This window comes from Amblyomma maculatum, chromosome 10, assembly GCF_055883805.1.
Source record: "Amblyomma maculatum isolate TAMU_Amacu chromosome 10, ASM5588380v1, whole genome shotgun sequence".
Taxonomy (NCBI): Eukaryota; Metazoa; Arthropoda; class Arachnida; order Ixodida; family Ixodidae; genus Amblyomma; species Amblyomma maculatum.
In genome coordinates, this window is record NC_139353.1 from 147,474,333 (window position 1) to 147,498,445 (window position 24,113).

General features: G+C 49.1%; 1 pseudogene; it reads right to left on the reverse strand.

The window, feature by feature from the left end:
- The window catches only part of LOC146177685 (uncharacterized), a 37,062-nt pseudogene extending 33,923 nt beyond the window's left edge, over positions 1–3,139 (reverse strand).
- Positions 3,140–24,113: the final 20,974 nt, after the last annotated feature.

Genomic DNA, 24,113 nt, shown 5'->3' on the forward strand with positions numbered 1-24,113 from the left:
AGATAAACAATGTTGTTTGTGTACAAAAGCATCCCTTGCGTAAGACTCAAATGCAATGAGCTGATCTGCTGTTGACCCCCAGCCCTAAAACAAGCTTGGTTTTCGTCAAGAAGACCATTATATTCAAGTATTCAAGGAAATGAAGAAGGCATGGATTTACTGTTTTTTTAAAAAGCTTGCATAGGCAGCGCGTTAAAGCAATAGGCCGATAACTGGCAGCAAGTTCGGGCTCTTTTCCGTGTTTTGATATTGCAGTGACGATTGCTTCCTTCCATGCGTTAGTAAAGCGTCCTGTAGCCCATATTTTATTATACAGGCAGAGGAGGGTTTGAAGTATGTACACATGCAGCTGCCTGAGCCTTCCATATGTCCTTCTGTCAGGACCTGCTGCTGAGTTCTTACATGTGCCTAAAGCAGTCTTCCGCTCCTGCAGGGTGAATGGGCTGTTGTACCTTCCTGTGCACGGTCTTTTATCGTGCATAGGCTTCCTCTCCTCAGGTGCCATATGCCGCAAAAAGGAATCTGTATAGTGCGCAGAGCTGAATATTTATTAAAACTGCTTCCCTAGAGTGTCTGCTTGACGTTCAAGGGAGTCATCATTGGTGCCGACAAAGGGTGTTGGGAGAATGTTATATCCTTTGAGTGCTCTTATTATGTTGTAAACTTTGTGTGCATCAGAATAAGAGTTCACGGAAGAAAGGAACGGTGCCCAGCTTTCTCGCTTGGAGATGCGTCGAACACGCCTACCATTTGCCTTTGCACGACTAAATACTATTAGGTTTTCGGCTGTGGGGTATCCCCCGTGAAACTCAAAACAAGCCCTGTTTTGAGTTTCACGAGCAGTCTTACATTCTTTGTTCAACCAGCGTCTTCGTTTATTTCGTGACTTACCTGACATTTGTGGGATCTATTTTTCTGCTGCCTCTATAATGTGCAGCGTGATCAAGTGCTGAGTTTCGTCAATGCCTAAGTCAGCAACTGACGAACAAGGCAATAATGAGTGTTTCCTGAACATCTCCCAGTTGGCTGCATATTCTTTTAACTTTCTAGGAGTAGACGCATTTTCATTTTTATTGCCTGCATATTTTACAGATATCGGGAAATGGTCACTTCTATATAGATTCTTATAACAACCCACTCTGTAGCTGGCAAGAGCAATGGGGAGCCAATAGCTAAATTTATGACTGTGTATGTGTTCTGCTTTATGTTGTAATATGTTGGCTCTTTTGTGTTAAGTAAGCGTGATCAAGTGGACAATAAGAATTTTTCAATTTTGCACACCTCGGGAGTCCGTTCTTGTACATCCTCATAGTGGTTGTTGAGCATTAAAGTCTCCGACCAGCAGCCATGGGTCTGGAAGTTGGTCAATGAGCATTTCAAAACTTTCGCTACATAGCCTATAATCTGGAGGAATATACAGAGAACATACTGTTGTTATTTTATCGAAAACTAAAGTTCGTATTACCACTGCCTCTAAGTCTCTATTGGGCGAGGTATTTTGACATAGGATTGATTTTTGAGTTACAATTGCAACGCCGCCACAGGCGCGAGAGCTGCCTTGCCTATCTTTCCTGAACCCAAGATACTGCTTCAGGAAACTTGTGTCTGCTGGTTTTAGGTGGGTTTCCTGTAGACAAAGTATGTTTGGTTGGTGCTCGGAGAAGATTTCATATACATCATCCGGATTATTTAGCAGTCCTCGACAGTTCTAATAAACGATGCTCTCAGTAGTTATTTTTGTAAGTGTGGAATGGAGAAGATACAGTGGGTGTAAGACTCGCCGCCTTTATCAGGTGGCCTAACTGGTGTAAGTTTTTTTTTATTTCAAGCGGTCCAACAGGCCCCGCCTCTCATTGGCGAACACCCTAGGCGTCCCTGGCGCTCCGGAGTCCACGCTCACCTCCATCGCCTCTGGTGAAGGCATGGAGGCAGGAGATTTTTCAAGAGGAACCAAGTCCCTCTCAGATGTCTTTGGTGTCCCGGATGCCTCGGTGAAAGTGACCTCCGGAATTGCAAAGATTCGTGCAGCCGGTGGCTGCTTAGGAGCCGTGGTGGGAGCACGTCAGCAGCATTGCACTGCGTGCGCACCGTTACTAGATGCGGCCTGGCCCATCTGATGGCTGCGTCAGATAGGGAGAGGAAGAAAGCATTTTGTTTCTGTCGTGCCTCTCCGTATGATATATTCTCAGTGACCTTCAAATGTATCACTTCCTTTTCTGCCTGAAAGGTCATACAGGACCGCGAGTACTCAGGGCATGTGCCCTCACAGTTCACACATTTGAAGCCAGTTGTACTACAACTATCGGTTGCATGGTCGTGAGTGCTGCACTTTGCGCATGTAAGGCGTCCTCGACATGTCTGGCTACCATGCCCAACCGCTGGCACTTGAAGCACCTGCGGGGGTTTGGCATGTAAGGGCTTACTTTGCATAGGATGAATTCTACACTGATGAACTCAGGAAGCGTGCTCCGGTTGAAAGTGAGAACGATATGTTTTGTTCTTATGTCCTCATTCTTTCGCCTGATTGTTATTCTTCGAACCGCAGTTACGCCTTGGTTCTGGAGGCCTTCAAGGAGATCTGATTCTGTTTCATTTAAGAGATCTCGCTCAGAAACCACTCCCTGGCAGCTGTTAAGATTGCAGTGAGGCGATACCTGAATGTCAAGGTGAGCAAATGTCTTTGCTATGAGGTGCTTATCTGACTGGCTTTTGTGTGACACCTGAATTAGTAGGTCACCAGATCCTAGTTTTTTGCTTTTGTTTGTCCCAATGATGGCGTGCAGCGAGCTGGCTATCAGAAAAACTGATACCTCATTTACAGGTTATGCTCTGATAATGAGCGCAGGACAAGAAACTTTGAGAAGTTGCTGCCGTGATTTTTTGTGTCACTTTGATGCGACTACTTTTCGGAGGTCGATCAAGTTTTTTTGATGATTGTTTTTCTGTGCTTTATGGGTGCTCTAAGGGTTCCTAATATTATGTCGCCTCTGTTTCACCCTTATAAGCCGAGGAAGGTCCCGGAGCCCCTCACCTGGTAGACAGGTGGCGAGCCCGTTGGCCGAGGCTTGACCACGACCTCGACCAAGCCTCTGGGCGACGGGCTCGCCACCTTGATCACGACCTCGACCGCGTCTCTCATAGCCTGAGTTACTTTGGGACGTTAAACCCAACAAACCCCGACTTCGACCGCCACCGTTCACGGTTTCTTCCCTCCACCTTTCAACCTATCTCCACGGTACGGATTACAGCTTCGGTGTGGGGGCTCAGGGTCCGTGGTGGCGCCAAGCACCAACATCTCATTACACAAGGTGCCCCTGCGGGGAAATATACTGAAAGTGGAAAAGGCTGATCGGGAAGGAAGCATTCTTTGATAACTCAAGAGGCAGTGCCCTACTTTTTGAAGCTAGGTCAGGGTGCCTTAGAACACGCAGCTTCAAATATAAATTTACCAAGAAAGATGACACATGTGCAGTATGTGGTAAATCCACAAAAAAAAAATTAACCATATTAAACTGAAATGTAATGGTATCCATCGGGTAGTCGATGCAGGCGCAGTGACTCTTTGAAGCTCTGGGTTTTAGAGATACTAGAGGCCGGGTGAATGAACCTGCGGTAGAAGCTAGCAAATAACGATTGGAAGATTGGTGGCTTAAAACCAGAAAAGTGGCATAATGTTAGTAATGTAGAAATCAAAATTCAATAAATAAAATGATGGTATAGTCAACCAATCTAAAACACTTTCAAGATATAGGGGGGGAAATGAGCATGAGAGCAACTGCTACCACCCCGTTTCAAAGGGGACGCTCCTATATTCCATCCATCCACCCATTCGTGTGGTGCGGGCGCGTGTGTCATCGTTACTACTATTGCACGTGGCTACCGGAAACGGACAACTGGCGACAGCGTGAGCTTCTGAAAGCGTCAAATGTACGAGTTCTTTATTTTATTAACTTTATTCAGATTTAAGCTACATAGTTTGGCTCCAGCCTAATGAATAGATTTTATCTCTTTGTCCTACCCAACTGGTTTTTGTGCCGGCAGCTAGATTTGTTCGGCGTTCATTCTTTAACTATTTTAGCTTGTTAGCTTTTTAAATAATTATTCTTTATCCAGGATATAGCCATTCACAGAATTTATTTGAACGCGTGTTCGCTAGTTGTTTTTGTGTCTTTCTTTTGCCGTCTATATATTCTGAGAACTCGTAGTAGAAATATTTCAGTTGATATAGGCTTAAGATGTGCAACCAAAAGAACATAATGTGTACTTAGTGTGAGACGCAGGGTCATCTCAATGAAACGCGTTTCGACCCGGTAGAAGAAGTGGAAGGCAGTGAATTTTTGTGCCGGTGTTGCGTGCTGAGTGCGCGCCTTGACAGGTTTGAACTAGAAAAGGTCAGTCTAGTGTCGCGTGTGGAAGCCTTTGAAAATGATTTAGGTTTATTAGGGGACGAAAATGAGAAACTGCTGGGACAGCTTCCTCAAATGAAAAACAAAAATTAATGACATTGTCTTTGGAAGCAACGATGACGGACATTCCATTGCAGGCAACGTGGCTAGGACCAGCAAAGCAAAGTAGGTGAGTCGAGGCCGAACCGACAGAGTTATTCAGAAGTACCTACGATTAAGTCGAGAAAAAGGAAGAAATCAGGGAGAATATAATTCCCACAGAGAAGGACTCAGCTAACCTAAAGCAGGAGCCCACAGTTGGGAGGGATAGAGAAAAAGCCCAGGTGCTCATTGCCGTAGATTTCAACATGAGCAGGTGCAGTCGAGATATCATGGAACGTTTAAAGGGTGATAAGCGAGTATTATATGGAACCTTCAATGGGATGACACGGAGTGCAGTGCTGAAAGAAACAAAAAAAGGGTGTCAAAAAATTCCGCATTGCGTAATATGGTAATAGTTGCCGCGGGAATGAACGACGTCCTAAATGGTAACACGGCAGGAGCGGTGGAACGTTTAGCAAAGGCAGTTGACGATATAACGGCGATAGCGCATCAAGCGCAGATCGTTGAGTGTTCTAGGAAAGCTTGAAAAGGACGTTTTTGTGGTGACAGTTAATCATGACATAAGAAAGTTAAGCCTGGAGAAGCGTTTCGAAGATGTTTACTTAATCAGGAAGGTTCATAGCGCAGGTTTTGGCAGCGCGTGTCAGCGAGATGGCATTCATATTAACAGAAGGATGGCAGCAGAGATCATCTGGCGCCTGGCCCCAGGGCTGTAGCTTTTTCAGGGGGTCCGCGAAGGCTCCGGGCGCAAGGGTAGTTGGAAGTGAATAAAAAAAAAGCGCAATAACGATGGCTGAGCCCAACAAAATGACAAAGTGGAGGCAGATAAAGATAAGTACAAAATAGAGATTTAACACTGGGATCATCTACATAAACATGCAAGAGGGTAGAAAGAGAGCTTAATGGCTAGATATAGAACAGCAGTTGAAGGATGAGAAAATAGGTGTGTACGCTCTATGCGAGACTCATTTCAGGGCTGTTGAATAGAAGGCTGTTAAATACGCTGTTTATAGAAGGCTACGTCTGGAAAGGGTGCAGAGAAATGAGAACGGAAAAGAGGGGAGGGTAGGTACGTAGATACATCATGGAACAAATTGGCAAAGAATAAAATCATCTTAGAAAGAACATATCTGGGTGTCAGGAACAATTGCTGGCATAAGACTACGGGTAGGGGTAGTTAATTTAGGCACAGGACACCAATGCAGGCAGGACAACAAGGATCTCATTGAATAACGATATAAGCCAGCTTGGAGACGGGGCCGATAATCATCTACTACGGGGACATGAACGGCCACTTCGACGATCTGGATGGATACACGAATTGTAACTGGAATCTCAAAATAACGGCTTCAGGGGCTAGTTGGTGCTGCGTCGTATTCAGATATGTGGCGCAAACAAACACAAACACAAGAGAAGATACACAACACACGCGCGCACTACCAACAGTAATAAGAATCTGAAAACACTTCCTCTTCACCACTCCTCCTCTTCTACACTCAGGCACGTCTTATCTTCCTCTTCTTCTCATCTTGCTCTTCTTTGCCAGGGGGATAATGGCACTCTCTTCCTCGCAGACCATAACATCGTCCAAACGTGGTCCAAACGTGGCAGTGACCAATCTCATCTTCCTCTTCTTCTCTTCTTCCTCTTCTTTACCAAGGGGATAGTGGCACTTTCTTCCTCTCAGACCATAAACATCATCCAAGCATGACAGTCACAAATTCTACACTGTCTTGTTACTCCACACCTCTGCTTTGCCCAGTAACTCATACCACGCTGGACAAGCAGATGTCACCACATAGTCACATAGTCATACACTAAAAACCACCGCCACAAATATAAAGTAGGACATGTCCATCCACACCACATAACTTGTGTAGTCCCTATGTATTGAGAAACTTTAACTTGCCAACATCTACGAAGCCACGAAGCCCATGTACTTGAGGGAAAAAAATTCTGTAAACTACCATGGCCCCAAAACGTAAGATGAGTCCAAGAATAACAACTTTAGGCCAAGAATAACAGCTTGAGGCCTGATAATAATCTCGTTCTTTGCATTACTCAGGAGGATTGCTCAATAAAATTAAATTCTGTTCTACGTAAACTCAACGAAGCTTCGCTAATGCATCTCGCTTCTTTCTTCCGTATCCAAGAAGAGGAAGATGAGACGTGCCTGAGTGTAGAAGAGGAGGAGTGGTGAAGAGGAAGTGTTTTCAGATTCTTATTACAGTTGGTAGTGTGCGCGTGTGTTGTGTATCTTCTCTTGTGTTTGTGTTTGTTTGCGCAACATATCTGAATACGATGTAATTGGAATCTAATGCTAGAATTCTGTGAGCGACACAATATAGTTGTTGGAAACAGAGAAACAAAATATGAGGGACAAATTACTTGGGAATTCCGGATCAGGCAGACTGTTGACTACTGTCGAATGTCGCAGGGAATTTATAGCAAGGTAAAAAAAAATGGAAATAGACGAAGAAGGGGAGTGTAGTCTGGGAAGTCATCATAAACGTATTAGTCCGCAGATGGGGCCCTTAATGAAAAGAGAAATGGCACTCAGACAAAAAGTAAACACAATATAAACGACGATCAAATAACGCAGATAACAGCAGACATAGAGGAAGCAATAGAGAAAATCCTCATGGAAGACTGCGATTATGAACAGGTAGAACTACTCATAAGGAGAACAATTAAGGAGGTTAAAATAGCAAACTTCATATAATGGAAAGAGGAAGCCATATAGCTGGTGGAATAAGGAAATCAGGGAACCCATTGAACAACGAGGGAAAGCTTCAAGGGCACACCGAGAGGCAAGAAAGCACAGGTATCTCCGGAGGAACTAGACCAAAATCGTGAATCATATAGCCAGGGGGCGCTCGGAGTGAAAAACGACGTTGAAGTGAATCGGCTCCGGACTTGCAGGACGTACCTAAACCTTGGACCGTGTAATTCCACCTGTACCGGCTCTGTTAACCTAGCCGCATTCGCTAACACCGTGACAAATCTGGTGGAGGTCAGGTCTGAAGCCCCGTACCCCTACGCTAAGCAGGAATGCTGGTCATATATTTGAGGAAACGCCCGTTCACCGCACTACTCGCAGGCAACGAGGCCTACCACCTGAGTTTTCCCCCTCGGCCATGACTACCAGTAACCACGACGTCGTCGCAATGCCTGGCGCGACCCCACCTACGTGACGTTTCAAAACCCCCGCGTCCCTAAGACCTTTTGACGGGAACACCTACGAAGACGTTGACGACTGGTTGCAGCACTACGAAAGGGTAGCTACATTCAACCTCTGGGATGACGCCGCACGGCTTCGAAATGTATACTTCAGCCTCGAGGATGGCGCTCGGACGTGGTTCGAGAACCATGAAGAGCAGCTGTCTTCTTGGAGTGAGTTCAAACGTCATCTTACGGCACCTTACGGAAGCTCAGATAACCGCGAACCGGCCAAACGTGCTCTGCAAACTCGGATCCAAATGCCTAACGAAACCGTCCCGGCGTATATCGAAGACATGACGCGCGTGTTTAAGCGTGCGGATCCTACGATGCCCGAGGACAAAAAGCTGCGCTACCTCATGCGTTTCGTCAAAGAGCAGCTTTTCGCTGGCCTGGTGCTCAGCCCGCCGAACACTGTTGCAGAATTCTTTGCGAAAACATGCACTGTAGAGACAGTGCTTCAGCAGCGGGCTTCGGCACAGGATGGCGCCATCCACGCCGCCTCCGTGTCTCCTGAGTTCTCATCGCATAGCATGGACACATCGGCGCTACTGGAGCGCATACGTCCGATTGTGCGCGACGAACTCCGACTGATGTATGGCACACCTCAACCAGCTCCTGCCTCCATTGCGAGCGTTGTCCGCGACGAGGTGGAGCAAGCGCTCCGGTCTTCATTTCCAACCGGCGAACCTCGCCCTACTTCTACTCTTACAGGACCTGAGTGTCACCGCCCTACATACTCCCAGCTGCTGCAATACTCTTCGCCCTCGTCGCCGTCCCTGATTCCTGCGAACGTAGATGGGCCGAAAACAGCAGCCCCCGTGATCCAGTATGTTACAGATTCTCGACCGCCTACACGGAAAGCAGAAGAGTGGCGTACCCCCGACCGACGGCCGTTAGGCTTTCACTGCGGCGAACCGGGCCATGTCTATCGGCGCTGTTTCTACCGTCGACTGGGTCTCGAAGGGTTTTCCGCTGATTCTTCGCGGCCTCGCTACAACGAACGGCCTCGAGCCGTTGAAAATTTCGTCAATGATCAGCGCCGGATTGTTCCGTCTCGTCTGCGGCAATCTAGATCACCGTCGGCATCTGCTACAAGTTCCTCATGGGCAGCGCAGGGCCGCTCGCCCAGTCCCCAGAGGGAAAACTGAAACCAGCGACCTTCGGGGGTAGGCTCGCTGAACACCGCGGCGCTTGAGACCTCCCATTGATGCGGACACGGAAAGACTACGCATCGACATTGGAAACGTCCGCGGTTACCGATCACAACGCCACCGCGACGCCACCACGACGCACCTGCAACCACGACGAATTGCTGGTGGAACCGACGACGAAACGACGCACCCGCAACGACGACGAATTGCCGGTGGAACAAACGAAGCAACCACTTACCCGCAACGACGACGCATTGCAGGTGGGACATATGACGCAAGAACGCACCCGCAATGACGACGAACTGCCGGTGGAACGGACGCTGCAACAACGCACCTGCAACGACGACGAATTGCAGGTGAAGCACACCGCGTACACCGACGCAGAGCACTCAGACTCAGAAGCCTGACATTCGCGAGCAGCTTTCGTTGGACAAACCCGTATTACTGGATGGACGCAATGTTCGAGCTCTGTTGGATACTGGCGCTGATTATTCTATTTTGAGCAGCCAGTTTGCCGAAGTTCTCAAGAAGGTTTTGACTCCGTGGGCTGGCACACACGTTCGCACCGCGGGTGGGCATCTGATTACTCCTCTGGGCATGTGCACGGCCAGAGTTCAAATTCAAGAGTCAACATTTGTGGTAAGCTGCCTTGTTCTGAAAAGCTGTTCGCGTGACCTGATTCTGGGCGTAGATTTTATTCGTGAGTATAGCGCAATTATTGACCTCCGGAATTCTAAGGTTACTTTTTCGACTGAGAAAGCAGTGGCCCTCAGAGGTGCAAAGCGACCACTTAGTGTGCTTCGAGTTTATGAGGACAGTGTCACTCTGCCACCCCGAACCAGCGCCTTCGTTATTGTCAAATGCAATGCCCTTAACCATGGTGACGCAATAGCCGAAACCAACGTATCGTTACTGTTGACACAAGGAGTCTGCGTGGTCCACAGTTTTGTACATCTTCACCGCAGTCAGTCCAAGGTGCTTGTTACAAATTTTTCGCACGAGTATGGGCACCTTTTTCGTGACACTTGCGTAGCTTTCGCCGAAGGCATCTCTGATGTGTCCGAGTGCTTGTACACAGAAACCGTGCCACCGCCCACATCCATCGAGAATCTCGATGTCAGCTCAGAGCTATCGGTCAGCCAGCGTGACCAGCTATTTTCATTGTTACTCGAATTCAAAGAGTGTTTTGCATCGTCGTCAAAAGTGAATCAAACTCCCATCGCCAAGCACCAGATCGTGACGTTCGATAATGTGCGCCCAATCCGCCAGCACCCCTACCGCGTCTCTTCGACCGAGCACGAAGTTATTAGGTCACAAGTTAAGGATATGCTCGAAGATGAGGTTATCCAGCCTTCCAATAGCCAGTGGTCCTCCCCGGTCGTACTAGTTAAAAAGAAAGACGGCACGTTGCGTTTTTGCGTCGATTACCGCAAACTGAACGCGGTAACCAAGAAGGATGTCTACCCCTTGCCACGGATTGACGACTCTCTCGACCGCCTTCGGCGTGCAAAGTATTTTTCGTCCATCGAACTTAAAAGTGGCTACTGGCAGATTGAGGTCGATGAGCGAGATCGTGAGAAGACGGCCTTCGTCACACCCGGTGTTTAAGAATTTAAAGTTCTACCTTTGCGCCTGTGTTCTGCGTCAGCCACATTTCACGGACGATGGACACTGTCCTAGCAGGCCTTAAATGACAGTGTTGTCTAGTCTACCTAGATGACGAGGTGGTCTTTGCAGAATCATTTGCGCAACATCTTAAGCGCCTACGGTCAGTACTCGAAGCCCTTCGATCCGCGGACTTGACACTTAAGCCACAGAAATGCCACTTTGGCTACCGAGAGCTTAAATTTCTCGGCCATGTCGTCAGCGCGGCCGGCGTGAAGCCCGACCGTGACAAGATTGCTGCTGTTGCGGAATTTCCGATTCCACGTGACAAGAAAGCTGTTCCCCGATTTCTCGGCTTGTGCAGTTACTACCGGCGTTTTATCGATAACTTCGCTGATCTCGCTGAACCGCTGACTCAGCTCATCCGCTGAGACACCCCTTTTGTTTGGACTCACGAACAAGAAGCTGCTTTTGCCGAGCTGCGTCTCCGTCTCCAATCGCCGTCTGTTCTAGCCCATTTAGATGAGCAGGGGGAGGCAGAAATGCACAGCGACGCCAGTAGCATTGGCCTTGGGGCGGTTCTCGTGCAACGTCAAGAGGGTGTAGAACGAGTCATCGCCTATGCAAGCCGTACTTCATCCCGCGCCGAGACGAACTATTCAACTACTGAAAAGGAATGCCTCGCCATTATTTGGGCTGCTGCGAAATTTCGCCCCTAACTTTATGGTCGCCCATTTAAAGTAGTCACTGACCACCATTCTTGTTTTGGCATTCCAACCTGCGTGATCCATGCAGTCGCCTGGCGCGATGGGGCCTTCGCCTACAGGAGTTCGATCTCATTATTGTTTCTAAGTCCGGACATAAACATGAAGATGCTGACACGCTTTCACGTGCGCCTGTCGAGTTCGCTTCACCAGACACGGATGACGCTGGCAGTTTCCTCGGAGCTGTAGATGCTTCAGATATGTCTCATCAGCAGCGTGCCGATCCAGATTTACGAGCACTAATTGATTATTAAGAAGGTCAGCCAACCACCACACCTAAGTGCTTTTCTCGGAGCTTCTCAACTTTCTGCCTTAGAGGTGGTGTGCTTGTTGTGCTTTATAAACAGAACTCTAGATCCGAGTCAAGAACGTACCTCCTCGTGGCACCCACAGCTCCGAAAGAGGAAATTCTTTCCGCGTGCCACGATGAACCAACTTCTGGCTACTTGGGCTTTTCTCGCACACTTGCTAGGATACGACAGACATTCTACTAGCCCAACCTTGCCACTGTTGTTAAGCGCTATGTCTAGAGCTTTCGGCAATGTCAGCGTGGGAAGGTTCCGCAATCAAAGCCTGCAGGCCTCCTCATGCCCATAATACCTCCACGAGCACCATTTGATCAAGTCGGCATCGGCCTTCCTAGTCCTTTCCCTCGGTCTTCCGGTGGCAACCGTTGGATAATCATCGCCACAGACTATCTCACTCGCTATGCCGAGACCAAAGCGTTACCTAGTGGCACAGCGTCTGAAGTTGACCATTTCTTTGTACACCAGATCATACTACGGCACGGCGCTCCTGCCTGTATTATTACTGATAGAGGGACTACCTTTACTTCAAAAATGATGGCCGAAGTCTGTCATCTCAGCGGTACGGCGCATCGAAAAGCTGCTGCTTACCATCCGTAGACCAATGGGCTGACGGAAAGGTTTAATACGAACATCGCGGATATGCTGGCGATGTACGTCGACGCCCAGCACAAGACTTGGGATGCGATCGTACCATATGTGACGTTCGCATACAATCGGCAGTCCAAGAGACTACACGTTTCACGCCGTTTCGCCTCGTTTACAGCAGGGAGGTTCGGACGATGCTGGACGCAGTGCTCCCTTGCCAAACAGATACCGAACGTTTTTCTGACGCCGAGCAGTTTACCCAAGATGCTGAGGAAGCACGCCAACTAGCACGCCTCCACATCACCCAGCAACAGGACAGGGATTCACGCCGGTACAGCCTCCCCCACACACAAGCTTCCTACAACACCGGGAACCAGGTGTGGGTGTGGACTCCTGTTCTACGCCGCGGCATTTCAGACAAGCTAATTTACCGTGACTTCAAACCGCATAAATTCAAGCGATGCATCAGTAGCGTCAATTACGAGGTGCTCCCGGATGGATCAGAGCACACAGGCCGTCGGCTACCTCGTGCAGAGACAGTTCATGTCTTGCAATTGAAGCCGTACTTTGCACGGTGACTGACAAACTACATTTACAAACTTTTTTTTTTTGCATGGAGGGAGGGGGGGGGGGTTGCTTTTGTACGCTTGTGTGTACGTGTAACTGTGTGCGGTACGCTTAAGGAGGGAGGAATGCCAGGGGGCGCTCGGAGCGAAAAACGACGTTGACGTGAATCGGCTCCGGACTCGCGGGACGTACCTAAACCTTAGACCGTGTAATTCCACCTGTACCGGCTCTGTTCACCTAGCCCCAGTCGCCAACACAATGGCAATATCAAAAAAAGAAACTTGATATACAAGCCCTCGTCCAAAGTAAAATAAAGCAGTCCACCGATCGCTGGATGGCTGACATACACGATGCCACTAGAGGCGAACCAAGAACAGTCTGGAACCATATAAGCTGGCTAGAGAAGAAGAATCAAAGAAAGCAGGATCGGATTCAAGATAACGAAGGAAATAATTTAAAGGGAGACAATGCAGTGAACTACATTACATCAGTTATAGCCGAGTCATTTAAGAGCGACGATAGGGTAATTTCCGCCAGTGATGCAGGAAGCAACACAAGGTAGCAGAATACAAAGCAGCGTAGAACTGGCCAATCTGAACTGGAAAAAAGCAGAACAAAATATTCAAAAAAATACATCTACAGGGATAGATGGAATTCAGGTCAAGCTGATTAATGAACTTGGTCCAAAAAGTAAGGAAACGCTGTTAAAGGCTATGAAAACAGTCATAACGAATAAGCAAATTCCGGACAGCTGGCAGCAGAGTAAAATGAATTTGATTTATAAAGGGAAAGGGGAAAGAATGGACCTAAAATACTATAGGCCGATTACCATAACATTTATTATATACAGGTTGGCCATGCAGGCGGTGAAATTGAAGATGCAAGCATTGTTAGAAAGTAAAAAGATACTCGAAGAACTTCAGAACGGCTTTAGAAATTATAGGCGCTTAAATGATAGCCTGTTCGGGCTTATTCAATGCATCGAAATATCTAGAGTGGTAAATAGATTTTTGTATTTGACTTTACTGGACATAAACGATCCGTACAACGTAAGCAGGGAACTCCTGTGGATTATAACAAAAGCAGAAGTTTTCGGTCATGAGACAACAGATTTCTACAGGGTATATACCGGGATAACGAAGTAGAAATTACACAGGAGGGGATAAGAAGTACTGATTTGTCACGGCATGCAAAGGATTAGGACAAGGTTGTTCTGTATCACCGCTGCTCTTCATGCTTTATATGATAAATATAGAACGGAGGACACACGAAAGTAACCTCAGTTTTAGCCTGTCATATAGATTAGGCGTAAAGGTGGCAGAGCAACGCCTCCCCGATTTAATGTATGCACACGATATTGTGCTGCTAGCTGAGAGTCAGGAAGGCTTGAAAACTCTAGTTAAGTATTGCAGAGAGGAAGGGGACGCTTTAGGCTTTAGTTTTAGTGCTGTTTAGTCAGGTGTGGGGAATTTGAACGGCTCAACCGATGCGGGGCTTAAATTACAAGGCCATGAATTACCAAAAAGTGGCAGAATACAAATATCTCGGGGGACGACGAAACAAAGGATTGGCATACATTGAAAAGCATGAGCAATCACTTAGGGTAAAAAGGCAAAGAAATGCCAGTATAATAAAGCATACGGTATTGTGGGGATACAACAGGTATCAGGTGTTGATGGGTATCTGGAATAAAATTATGGTGCCCGGACGTACTTTCAGAGTTGCGGTGTTGTGGCTAAAGTTAGAAGTACAGTAGACATTAGAAATAAATTAGAGAGCCGTTGGACACTTAGCACTAGGTGCCCATGGCAAAACTACAAATGAGGCGGTACAGGGAGATATGGGCTGGGCCTCTTTCGAAGTACGGGAAGCTCAGAGTAAAATATTGTTACGGGGATGCACTTAATGTAACAGCACTGCGATGGGCTGAACTCGGCGCTGAGACTTCAGTAGCCGTGCAGTGTCCACTCTGTGTGCGTCGTCCTCTTTCTCGACGCTTTGTCGTCGTCGTCTTCGTCAGTGAGCACATCACTTTGGTACCGCGTTTCCAGGTAACACTACCCCCCCTCGGCAAAAGGCAACGTCCCGGTGCGTATTACGCGTGCGATGTGGAGGGGGAGTAATATGGCTTTAGGCGGGCGACATGTACGATTTCGGAAGTGGGTGTAGCAGTCGGTGACTTTGGGTGGAGCGGTGAAATCTCATAGGTAACGTCGGTCACTGGGCGTAGTACACGGTAAGGACCTGTGTAGTGGGGCAGAAGTTTTTGACACAACCCCACACGACGGCACGGAAGCCAGAGCAACACCAGAGATCCGGGAGGGTAGTGCACATCGCGGTGGTGAGCGTCGTACTGGCGTTTTTGAGTTTCTTGAGACATGGTGAGATTCTGACGAGCAATCTGGCGAGCAGCGTCGGCTCGGGCGATGGTATCGCGGGCATAGGTTGTGACGGGGCTAGCGGCGGAGAGCAAAGTGTCGAAAGGCAGTAAGGGGTCTCTTCCAAAGAGAAGATAGAATGGAGAGTACCCAGCAGTGTCAGACGCGAAGAGTTATATGCAAAGGTGACAAATGGCAGACTAATATCCCAGTCGCGATGACTGTCGGATACGTACATTGCGAGCATGTCGGTGAGTGTGCAGTTAAGACGCTCCGTAAGGCCGTTCGTCTGAGGGTGATACGCAGTGGTGAACTTGTGCCGAACGGAGCAAGAACGAAGTATTTCCTCAACAACTCGGGAAAGGAAACAGCGGCCACGGTCGGTAAGGAGTTGACGGGGAGCACCATGGTGTAGTATGACGTCGTACAAAAGGAAGTCAGCAACGTCTGTGGCGCAGCTGGTTGGAATGGCGCGAGTGGTCACGTACCGCGTGGCATAATCGGTGGCCACAGCGATCCATTTGTTTCCCGACAAGGACTCGGGGAAGGGCCCTAGGAGGTCAAGGCCAACACGAGAAAATGGCTCAGTCGGGATAGCAATCGGCTGCAGGTGTCCAGGTGGTAGCACAGGGGGTTTCTTCCGGCGTTGACAGAGGTCGCAAGCGGCTACATAACGTTGGACAGAGCGGTAGAGTCCAGGCCAGAAGAAACGCCGGCGCACGCGGTCGTATGTGCGTGAGAGGCCAAGATGACCAGCTGTAGGAGCGTCGTGCATTTGTTCGAGAACGGCGGAGCGTAGGTGTTGGGGAACGACCAGCAAGTGCTCAGCACCATCAGGTCGCATGTTGCGGCGATATAGCGTATTCCCATGAAGGAAGAACAGGGCGAGGGAAGAGTCACGGCTGTGTGTGCGGAGGCGGCCGATAACAGAACTGAGGGTTGGGTCCAACCGCTGTTCGTCGGCTATGTGGGAAAAGTCCGATATAGAGAAGACCCAGGGGTCCGACTCATGGTCAGTAGAGGAAGGGGGATCGACGGGATAACGGGACAGACAGTCTGCATCCTGGTGAAGCCGACCGGATTTGTATACAACGGAAAAGGTATACTCCTGCAAGCGCAGTGCCCAGCGGCCGAGGCGGCCAACAGGATCCTTCAGGGAAGAGAGCCAACATAAGGCGTGGTGATCGGTAATTACAGTGAAGGGTCGGCCAAACAAATAGGGTCTGAATTTTCCAACGGCCCAAACGAGAGCCAGGCACTCCCGTTCCCTAATAGAATAGTTCTGTTCTGCTGATGACAGGAGACGACTGGCGTAGGCAATAACGCAATGTTGGCCGCGTTGTCGCTGTGCAAGAATGGCACCAATCCCGTGGCCACTGGCGTCGGTGCGAAGTTCCGTCGGGGCAGACGGGTTGAAATGGGCCAACACAGGAGGATTGGTGAGAATAGCGATGAGGGTGGAGAATGCGTTAGCCTGTTCTGGTCCCCATGAGAAAGGAACGCCTTTCTTCAGCAGGTTGGTGAGAGGACGAGCAACAGCGGCAAAGTTTGGGACAAACCGGCGAAAATAAGAACACAGTCCTATAAAGCTGCGGACATCACGGGGTGAACGGGGACATGGAAACGCACTGACAGCGTGAACTTTGTCGGGATCGGGTTGCACGCCGGTGGCATTCACCAAATGGCCAAGCACTTTAAGTTCGCGGCGACCAAAACTGCACTTCTTTGAGTTCAGTTGAAGTCCGGCACGGCGGAAAAGTGCCAAGATGGAAGAAAGGCGACTAAGATGGCTTTCGAACGAGGGCGAGAAGACAATCACGTCATCCAAGTAACATAGACAAGTCGTCCATTTGAAGCCGCGGAGTAAGGAGTCCATCATGCGTTCAAACGTAGCAGGGGCGTTGCAAAGTCCAAAAGGCATAACCTTAAATTGGTAAAGTCCATCGGGTGTGACAAAAGCTGTCTTCTCGCGGTCTTGTTCGTCAACAGAGATCTGCCAGTAGCCGCTACGAAGGTCGATGGAGGAAAAGTAGCGGGCTCCATGTAAACAGTCCAAGGCATCGTCTATTCGCGGCAGCGGGTAAACATCTTTCCTTGTAATCTTGTTCAGATGTCGATAGTCGACACAAAAGCGCCAACTGTCGTCTTTCTTTCTAACGAGCACGACAGGAGATGCCCAGGGGCTGTTCGAAGGTTCGATGATATCGTTGCCCAACATCTTGTCGACCTCCTGGATGACTTGGCGCTCAGAAAGGGACACACGATAAGGCCTCCGATGTACAGGCTTTGCATCGCCGGTGTCAATGCGGTGAGTCACAACTGATGTTTGGCCCAGAGAACCGGCAGCAAAGTCAAAAATGTCGGAGAAGGATAACAAAAGGTTGCGCAGGTCCTGAGCGTGTTCGGGGCTGAGGTCAGAGGCAATCATTGCGGAAATAGGGTCGGTAATTGTGGTGGAGAGTACGGGTGTTGGAAGGACGCTTGAATGTGGACCAGGAGTGAGTGCACAAATGGTGCAGTCTGTGAGAGGGGACAAGGTAGCAAGGGATATTCCTTCGGGAAGAACTTGGGGTGACAGACTGAAGTTCAGGATAGGAAGGTAGGTGCTGTTCTGTGTAACGCGTACGATGAGATGAGGAAGAACGACGTTGCGGTCAAGAAAGACTTCGGTGATAGGGCAAGCAAGATAGTCACCGTCAGGCACAGGCGGTAAAGGTGACAGAGGTAGGTAAACAGCAGAGTCAGGGGGCAGGCGAGCGAACTCAGTGGAGCGAAGGCGGGGTGCAGATGGAGGATGTTCTGAGCAGACAGGTAGGCCCAAACGAAGAAGGCCGCTGGAGCAGTCGATAAGGGCAGAGTGGGCCGTTAAAAAGTCAAGGCCGAGGATCACATTGTGAGGGCACTGGTTGAGGACAGTGAACAAAACAGGGATGTGATGACCGGCAAGGGTGACTCGGGCAGTGCACTGCCCAGTGACGGCAGCAGTACTGCCATCGGCAACACGAACGGTGGGCGAAGCGGCGGGGGTCTGCACTTTCTTGAGGCGGCGGCAAAACGATGAGCTCATGATCGAAACTTGGGCACCAGTGTCAATGAGGGCAGAGACGGGAACACCATCCACGAACAGGGACAGGAGGTTACAGGGCGAAGAAATGGGCAGTAGAGGATTTCCAGGTCGGGGTACCAATGCAGCGTCACCTCCGGGAGCTGCATTGGCTAGTTTCCCGTGAAGCGGCCGGCAGAGGACGGCGAGCAACTGCGGCCAGGAAGAGGTGAACGGGAACGGCGGGCTGGCGGGGAAGGAGACCGACTGCACACAGGAGGAGGCGGAGTAGTATCGGTGCGGGGCGGCTCATAACGAGGCGTGAAACGGGGGTGACCGTAATTGGAGTAGCGGTCAACGTTAGGAAAACGTCGAGGTGGTGATGTCCAGCGGCTGCGGCAGTGGCGAGCGATGTGGCCAATACGCGAGCACGTGAAACAGATAGGCCTGTCGTCAGGGGTGCGCCACTCATCAGGATTGCGGTATCGGTAGCGCGGCGCGTAGGTGTTGCGGGGTGTAGCGGTGGCGACCATGGGAGGGACGGAGCTCGAACTGTGTTGTTCTACGGTGTGGCTACAGGGGACGCCCAAGTTGGCAACCTCTTGACGAACGACGGCTTGAATGAGGGATATCGTCGCTAGGAGGGCGGGTTGGATGCAGCAGGGGCGAGCGCTTCTAGTTCACGACGCACAATGCGTGTCACATTTTCAGTGTTGAAAGGTTGCCTTAGGGTCGGCAGATCCTCGCACGTAGAGGTAGGGGCAGTGTTGGGGAGCCGATCGAAGCGATGTGCAATGCGTCTGTGTTTGGACAAACCTGCAAAACGGAGTCAACCGTAGTACAGTCCCGACAGAGTAGAAGATTGAAGGCATCGTCGGCTATGCCTTTCAGGATGTGCCCCACCTTATCAGGTTCTGGCATGTCTTTATCAACTTTTCGGCAGAGGGCCAGAACGTCTTGTATATACGTAATATAAGGCTCGGTAGATGTCTGGGCACGTTTGGCGAGGTCCCTCTTAGCGGCGAGTTGACGGCCAACCGGTTTTCCGAACAGGTCACGGAGTTTTTGTTTGCAAATATCCCAGGAGGGTATTTCTGCTTCATGCGTTTCGAACCAAACGCGTGCCGTGCCAGTAAGGTAGAAGATGACATTGGCCAGCATCAGCGTGGCGTCCCACCTGTTGTGCTGGCTAACACGCTCATAAAGCGAAAGCCAGTCCTCGACGTCGACCTCATCTGTACCGCAGAATGAGCCAGGGTCACGGGGGTGGGCTACGACGACAGTTGGGGTTGCGGAGGTAGATGGAGCCGCGTCGGTTGTCATCGTGACGGTTCCGAGGTGACGGCCACTGCGGAGATCCAGCGTCAGATTGTGTCGAACCCGCGACCTCCACCAAGATGTTACGGGGATGCACTTAATGTAACAGCACTGCGATGGGCTGAACTCGGCGCTGAGACTTCAGTAGCCGTGCAGTGTCCACTCTGTGTGCGTCGTCCTCTTTCTCGACGCTTTGTCGTCGTCGTCTTCGTCAGTGAGCACATCACTTTGGTACCGCGTTTCCAGGTAACAATATTATATGAGGAACGCCTGAAGGAAATTGGACAGTAACAGATGGGCAGCTAAAGTATTTAAATACCTGTACTTAAAAAGCGTTGACTCACAATGTAGGAAAAGAACTAGAAAACTAACCAGTAACTATGCAGGTCACAAGGAAGAAGAAATGAAGAGCGCTAAGCAACACATTAAAAACACAGAAGGTGAAAATTGGATAAAGTAATGGAAAAGAAACAAAATGTAGAAACATACCGAACGTTGAAAAGGCAGATTAGGAGGGAGGCTTTCTCTGATAATTAAAGGGGCTTTGCCCTTCGTTTTGAAGCTAGATCAGGATGCCTTAAAAGGCGCAGCTACAAAACGAAATTTGAGGATGAAGAGGACACATGTGCAGTATGTGGTAAATCCACAGAAAATATTAACCATCTTAAATTCGAATTTGGTGGTATCCATACCGAAATCTATGCAGGCCCAGTCACTCTTTCTGTGGAATACTGCGCTACTTGATATACAGAGACAAATGGAAGACGACACATCTCTGTATATCAAGTAGCGCAGTATTCCACAGAATGATCAACCAACTGGCCCCCGTGTTTGCATTATTGGCCAGTCACTCTTCTTGAGGCCCTAGGGTTTAGAGATACCAGTGGCCGGTTGAATGAACCTGCGGTGGAAGCTAGCAAAAAACATTTGGAAGATCGGTGGCTTAAAAGCAGGAAATAACATAGTGTTAGTAATGTAGACACAAAAATTCAATAATTATAATGATGGCTTAGTTAACTGACCTTAGGCAATTTTTTAGATATAGGGAAAAAACCAGCATGATAGCTACTGCTGCTACCCCGTTTCAAAGGGGATGCTCCCATATTCCATCCACCATTCATCCATGGTCGATTGCTACTGTTATTCAGAATTCAGCTGGAGTTAACGTGGATAATGCCAATATTTTTCTCGAATTTTCTGTCCACAGTAATTCCTTTTCGAGAGATGTGTGCGACGATGTCACATATGTGTATCACTTATTGACCATTTTGTATTTTTTGCACTGGGTTGGGAGAGGAAGAAGTGGAGGTTTCCGAACGTCTGAAGCTAGCGCTCTCGCTCTTACACTTTTCTGGATTTTTTATCGCTATGAGCTATTTGTGATCTCGTCATCCTTCGGAATGGCGGGCGCACGACCCCTGCGCCCACCTGCCACCGTCGAACAGGCTGCGGCATACTCGACGAGTCACCTCAACGTCCCGGACGTGGAGCTTCCAGACTCAGATGGATTCTGACTGCAGCTACACGCCCGTACAGTCGCGCCGCCTAAAAAGGAAGCTGCGCAGAACATCAACAACGAGTGGTTCACGAAAGAAGGATGCTGACAAGCAAGGTATCTTTTCCGTGGCCTTCGTACCAACAAGGGCACGGCAAATCTGAATGTTATAAACAGACAGCACTTGACCCAGTTTTTCGACCAGCTGGTTCCTGGTGAAGTTAACGAGGTCAAGTAATCCCTGGAAGAATGTCCTGACGGTGGATGTCAAATCCCAGGCTACCTTGGACACGCTGAAAGGAATTGGCGTGCTTGACAACATGCCGGTCCGTTCCTTTCTTGCACATGGTAAAACGACTACAGCAGGTGTAATCACGGACGTTTCCCCGAGATAAGTGAAAGCGATCTCTGCACGCTGGTCAAATCTACGGCACGCATTCTGGATGTTCATCGTTTCGGCCTCTCGAAGTGCGTTAAATTAGTCTTTGAAACTGAATCCTCCCTCCCATCCCACGTTAAAGTGGGTTGTGTAAGAAATCCAGTTCGGATGTATGTTCCAAGACCTGTTCAGTGCCATATATACAACAAGATCGGACATGTGTGCTGTTTGTCGAAACGATGTATCCTGCCGTCGATGCGGCGGTACGCATCTTCATGACACATGCCAGACGGAGTCTATCAAGTGTGCTAACTGCTCGGGTGCCCATGAGGCGACGGCTAAGGACTGTCCTAAAATTAGGAACGAAAGACTTATACTAAAGAAGACGGTGCGATATAATTCAACCCATCAAGAAGCGGCTGCGTCTATTCGTCGCCGTAAGCAACTTTCCCGACGCCGACACAAGGAATCAGAATGCAAGCCTAGCCTGGATAAGTCAATTTTACAGTTAACGTCAGCTCAGGTGCAACAACAGATTTAGCCTAATCCCGCTAAGAATACTCTGCCTGTAACGTCACAGGCAATGTCACAGGCCAAAGATCAGACAGAAGCTGTTGTATTACCTGCCGCCTCTGATGATGAGTGGCCTGCTCTACCATCAAAGGCCACCTCCGGGCCTCATCCAGTTTGGTTGCCACACGTGCTGAAAATTCCGACAACCCCGACAGTCAGCAGGTGAAAGAAATGCTGAAACAGCTTGTTCGTTTAATGCGGATGCTGCTCTCTAGCACCAACACGCAAACAGCAAAGTTTGCTGTTCAGTTTTTGGACGCATTTGAGCCGCTCTTGGCGGCATTGCAATAATTCACAATGACAAAACAAACTAACGCCACCTCTATGACGATGCACGTGCGCCGCAGTGTAATGATGCAATGGAATGCCTGAGACCTGCATGGTCGTCTGAGTGACTTCCGACAGCGGGTACAGAAGTACCGCTGTCCTGCAATTGTGATCTGTGAGCCCAACATGCCGACTGCTTTCCGCCTTTCTGGATATGTTCTGCTATGGTCTCGAGAAACAGACAAAACAAGCAAAGTGATGGTGTGTGTACGCCAAGACATTGCACACGTCCGTCATGCTCTTAAACCCCACGACACGAATCACCACGTCTGTTTGACATTAACCCTCAAAGGACGAGTATGTTCTGTAATTGGAGCTTATATTTCGCCGAGGGGTGGCTTGGACAAGTCATATCTATTTTCAACAGTCCAGTGTTGTGCAGCTCCTCATATTATTTAGGGTGACTTTAATGCTCACCACTCTCAGTTGGGTAGTGCACTAATGAACAATCGAGGAAGAGACCTGGCAGACTTTATGCATACGCAAGATCTCGTCAATATAAATGACGGCGCACCGACGTTTCTACGCGGAACAAAGTACAGCAGCTGCTTGGATGTGGCGCTTATTTACGGAAGCCTCCATGTCTCTGTTTTTTGGTGTTATGATGTGGAAACACATAGGACGGATCACATACCAACGTACGTATGCATCAAGTGGTTTGCGCCTGCCACTTCGCCTCGTGTGCAATACACAGATTGGCCCGTCTTTAGGGCATCGGTGGAGACTTCCAGCGTTGACCTCCAGTCACCATCTCAAATAGAGGGCCTCATTACTTCCTCTCTTAGTGGGAACGTTCAAAATATTTGTGTGCCGGCGTCGGTGTCCAGCATCGACATGGAATTCGAGCGGCTTCGCGCGGTCCGTCGGTGGGCTGAAAGGAAGTACAGAAGAACGAAATCAGTGCAAGATCTCGCACTTTCTCGCAAAGCTAAACGACAAGTTTTACGCCACCTGGAGAGGTTAGAACGACAACGTTGGAGACCGTTCTGCTCATCACTGGATCTTCGTAAGCCCCTGTCGCGTATCTGGCATGTTGCGAAAGCTTGCGCACACCTCCGCAAGAAAGGCACCCTTTCCGTGCCCTGGCCCTTTATCAACGCTGGAATGAAATTGACGCAGCTGAAGATTTTTGTAAAATGGTTGTGGGTACAAACCAGGCAGAGTTACCAATTTCAGAGGTTTTTGCGCCACCTTCGCCGAATGATCAATATGACCTGCCCTTTTCAATAGCTGAATTAGATGCCGCTCTTACTTCTTGTCGGAATTCATCTGCACCTGGTCCTGACGGGATTACTTATTCAACATTATCAAACCTAGGAAAGGATGGTAGAACTGCACTACTTAATTATTTCAATTATATATGGCCTTCTAGTATACTGTTCCTGAACACATTGGAAGATTAGTCGACTGGTTGCTCTTTTGAAACATAGAAAGCCCCATCTCGAACTTACCTCATACCGGCCAGTTTCTTTGGCAAGCTGTGTTGGAAAAGCTATGGAGCGAATGGTGCTGGCAAGACTTGAGTAGTTTCTATGATTAATGATCTTTTTCCGAATATGATGACTAGGTTTCGCCGGGGAAGCTTTCATCGACAGCGTCATCGACCTTGTGGCGACAGTAGAACACGAAATGCGTCGCCGTCGACTAGTAGCTGCTGCATTTTTAGATATAAAGGGAGCTTACGACAACTTCGTCCATGAAGCTATTCTTGATGGACTTGACGACGTGGGAGTTGGTGGCCGGCTGTACTTGTAGATTGTGAGGTATCTCAGTGGCCGGTCTGTTTACATGACTACGCCTGAAGGAGATACTACCCGCTATCAGGTTGGTCGCGGAGTTCCACAGGGAGGAGTCCTCAGCCCAACTTTATCCAACGTTGCGCTAATTGGCC